We start from the raw sequence: 4,936 nt of genomic DNA, 5'->3' as shown, positions 1-4,936 counted from the left end.
ATAATGAACAAATTTTTTTAAGTGTAATAATGCACACAAAAATTTTTATTCCCATGTGAATTTAGGTAAAATTGAGAATACAGTTATAATAACAGTATAAAAATAATACACTATTAAGTCATTGCAAAGTGTAAATTAAATTAACTTCTAATTATATATTGTTAATGTAAACAACTTGAACTACAGTCTAATAATTGTAATTTAGAATGGGTAAGTTTTTGTTGCGGAAAACTAGCATTATAAGGTTGCATCGAGAAATTACAGTTTAACAATGTAAACATGTTGCTTTATTTTGATCACTTGAGTTTATAGAAAAATGTTTCCACACTTCACTTTTTTTCTCCCTACTCGCCATCTCACAATAATTATTTAAAAATGACTCAAAACCAACTGTAGCACATGTGATTTTAATTATGTTGACTGAATATATAAAATTGTAAATACTTTTTCACTTTTCATGCCACATACAAATAACACAACAACGGATAATGTTACCAAAGACGCCCATAACGAGTTTGTAAAACGCAGTGATAAACTCTAGAAGGTATCGGGACCACGGTTTTGAACCGCTACTACGACAGTACTCGAAAAGACAGTAGGAATTGAGATTCGTTCCCGTCACTGCAACTGCTTGTGGTATTTTGATTGCGTGCCATCTATTTTACATCTTTGGCTATAGGTAATGTACAAGGCCACTAAACAAAAGACGAAACGTAAATAAACGTGTAGGAAAAATGTATTTTTTATGGTTCCAGGCAATGAGATTTATTAAACTTCACGAAATATCTGTAATCATGATAGACGGAGTTAGATGAATTTTGTAATATATACAAATATTACCGTATTTCGTCTTAAAATGTGTAACAAAATATTACACTGTAAAACCTTAATTACACCGGGACGTAGATAATCGGCAAAGTAATCGTTAAGATAATCACCGATTATGATTAATCGGAAAGTACCCATAATCGCCGATTACGATTCATCGGTATCCGCATTGGTGCACCACTAATTTTAAGAAGTATTCTCATACCTTATTAATTATTACTTGGCCTAAACTATAAAATTACTAAATCTCAAAGCATAAACAAATGAGCAGGTGGTTAGCTCAAGTTGTATTTTCACATTTATTCAAATGTTTTCTAGTTTCTGGAAAAATAATTTTTCTTCACTTGAAAAAAAACTGCATTTTTAATGTTGTGTTACATTATAAAATAACGAGTAACATAAAATCAAGTATAAATATAATATACATAATAGATTCTCTTGTAAACATATTTTTTTTGAGGCCATCAAAATTTGAAGGAAAGAAATCATAAGTTGCATGATGTTTTTGGTCCCGCTGTTAGATTCTGTGCATTTTCTTGTAGGAAGTGATTACCTTTCCAAAGATCATGAAACAAAACACCATGCAACAGCAATCAGTTTTCAAGTTTGACGGGCAGCGTGGTAGTTATCGTACTTATCCATGTATGGGTAGCACATTTTATGCCAATAACATGTACTGCAATCCTTGTGATTTTTTTTTCATTTTGGGTATAAAAAATTAACATTGTATTGTGGTTGAACATGGTGTAAATGTGTGTTTGGAAAGGAAGGGGGGGGGGGGTGGCATGCAGCAGTGTTTATGGGTCTCTCTCCCTCTCTCTGTGTTGTAAATACAGTAGAACCCTGTTAGACTGTTTTTCAAGGGAGCACAAGAAAACATAAGCAGGAAATCTCAATTTAGCACTTAACAATGTTCGAGCTTTGTACCAATGGACTCACCAAGCTATGTAAACAACTTTAATGTTAAAACCAAAGATAGTATACTTGATACATGAATTTTCTGAAACAAGCCAACAATTTTTCAACTTCGTCTTGTTCCCTGGTTAAATTTTGTTTGTCTTTAAAGATACACTGCCACATTTTTTTGTAAAATTGTCTCACGATTCATGACGACAACTTTAAGAGAACGTCTACTCCTTCGTCACCTGAAAATGTTTAATTTTTGCATTCCTATGTATGAATGAAAAAAAATAATTATTTGTAAGCAATAGAAAACACTTTCAGTTATGCCCTCGTTCAATGGTTGGCAACTTAAATATCGTAGGACTATGTACGTGCATCTGAATACCCACTGGAATGGCAAGGACTTACGTAACTATGAACATTGTGTACCTTAAGTATATTGCATAAAATTGTATTTTAACAAACTTCATGTATTGTATGGCAGTGATTGTAAACATAAACATACATAAGGAAACTTTTATCGTAAGTGTTGGAATAAATTGGTTTTAAAACATTTTCCCCCCCCATTTATTGAATGTTAGAAAGCAAACATTATAAGCAGGAAATTACAATATTTATGAACGTTATATGCAGGAAATAAATACATTGTCCTTATGGGGGAAATATTGGGACTTTAAAAATATGACATAATAAGCAGGAAAACATTATATGCAGGAACATTATAACAGGGTTCTACTGTACCCATGAACTGGCACTGTATACATCATGTCTATCTCAACAGGTTTTTGTGATGCAACATTCCATGACAAAATTGCTATAAAGGGGGTGCTTGTTTTTATAGAAGGAACTGGGAGAAAAGAAATTGACAAGATTTTAAAAAATAGTATTCTTGGGCCATAAAGGATGAAGAACCTATGCCATGTTTCTTGCTGAGACATGGACAATAAGGACACTTTGTAATCGACTGGAGACCTGTATATATGTAACTCACATTAGAGGGCAATTTTTACGGTGAAAATGTGATTTTGGCCCAAAATTATAAATGCAACTCTTCTGGGGGTAACTACGGTATAATGGGAAAATACAGTAATGTCAATTACAGTAAAACACCAAGATGTACCTGCACAATATAATTTCTCATTGAACACTGTGAAATGTTTCACTCCCACCCTTTTCTCCATAAAATGTACTTTATTTTTTCCCGTATAAGTTGAAATCCATTATTCATCAGGATATCACTGCTTATTTAATTAACATATATATATATATATATATATACACACATATATATATATATATATACATATATATATATATATATACACATATATATATATATATATACATACACACATATATATATATATACACACATATATATATATATATATATATATACATACACACATATATATATATACACACACACACACACATACACACATACACACACACACACACATATATATATATATATATATATATATATATATATATATATATATATATATATATATATATATATATATATATATATATATATATATATATATGAAGTTATCTTACGTGTAAATTTTCTTTTGAAGACATTTTCAGATATTATAAATCCTTTATCGGTTCATCACCATTGTGTAACATTTATATAAAAATGTAGTCAGCGCTAGTTGGCATCATTCATGTTTGTTTATGTTGATGATGGTATAAAGTGCACGCAAACACAGATCCTGATATCTTTCCGATTGCACGCGCTCCGTCTTGAGCAGAGTAAACTACATTTGATAGCCGACACTCTTTCGTGGTTATTGTGCACTCTGACGATCGTTATCGTACACAAATCACAAATGTCCAAATATAATGTACAACCACTAAAGTAAAACCTCATTGTTACGACCCATCAGGGTTCCCTGGAATAGGGTCTGGAGAAGGGCTGAGGGTGGGTATGTATGTGTGTGACTGTGTATGTGTGTGTGTGTATGTATGACTGTGTATGTGTGTGTGTATGTATGTGAGAGAGAGAGCACGAGAGCGAGAGCGAGAGCTTGTAATCAACATTCCTGATTGATTGACCCACCCTCAATCATACGTCAAAACAAAATACACCATTTTTGCACCAAGTCTGTGTTCAGTCATCTCTGGCATGAAACTGAAAAGTTTTAAAAACTAAATATAAATTTATTTTAAAGCAGAAGTTTTCGAAAAAAAAATTTATATATATTCTAAACCACCTACCACTGACATCAAAACGAGCATAAAAACGGTGCAATGCAATAGTATCTCTTAAAGAGCACTATGTCCATTTGACACTAATTTCATATGAAAAAATGTAATTTATAAGACATGGGCCATGCCCATAACAATGTACCACATTAGAGAGATCAAGAAGGTTAAACACAGTGACATCCCTTGGTTATTGCTCGTGTGAGCTGCCAACGTGCATGTTACGAAGGGGAATGCAGGGAGGACGGTCAGCAGCCATCTGTGTGCCATACTTGAGTAACCCATGGGAAAAATATTGCCCGAGCAGTCAAGACAAACATAACCTGCAGCAGCTAAAACACTAGGGAGTTGGGTTGGGTTGGATGTGCCCAGACTGTAGCTGTGCATATCTACGCGAAAAACACGTTGCAGCATGTCAGGCTAACATAGTGATTATGTTTATACCCGGATGTTTTCTACCAGATTTATAAAAGTTACCTTCGCCACGCACATTTTTAATGTAACAAGGTAACCATCGAGCGGGCACAGGTTGTGCATTTATCTTTTTGCCGACAGTTCTAATATATTTTCAACTCTCTTATTAGTAAAAATAAGTAAACCGATGGGGTTGTCAAGTCTGATCAACCACATTAAATATGCCCTTTTCTGAATTAGTTTTCACTCTATTTCCATAGCGGAATGTAGTGGAAAATAAAAACCCTCCACATGAATAACCCTAAAACAATCACCATAATATGTGAATTTTTTTTCTCCTGTCCGACAGGGGGGGGAAAAAATTGCGCGATCCTGTGACTTTTCCTGAATTTTGACATCCTGCACAGCCCTACTTTATACTCATTTTACAAGTATCAGTTCGCATAGTATTAAAAAAAAAATCACACAAACACACAGGTTGTCAATAACCTGGTGCCACAGAACCGTTATCTGTCGGAGAAGGAAGATGAGGATCAGCCATGTACAGTACAGTGCCTGCCAAGAGAAAAACAGC

This window comes from Bacillus rossius, chromosome 6 (assembly GCF_032445375.1).
Source record: "Bacillus rossius redtenbacheri isolate Brsri chromosome 6, Brsri_v3, whole genome shotgun sequence".
NCBI classification, from domain to species: Eukaryota; Metazoa; Arthropoda; class Insecta; order Phasmatodea; family Bacillidae; genus Bacillus; species Bacillus rossius.
Note: the sequence above shows the minus strand (reverse complement) of the source record.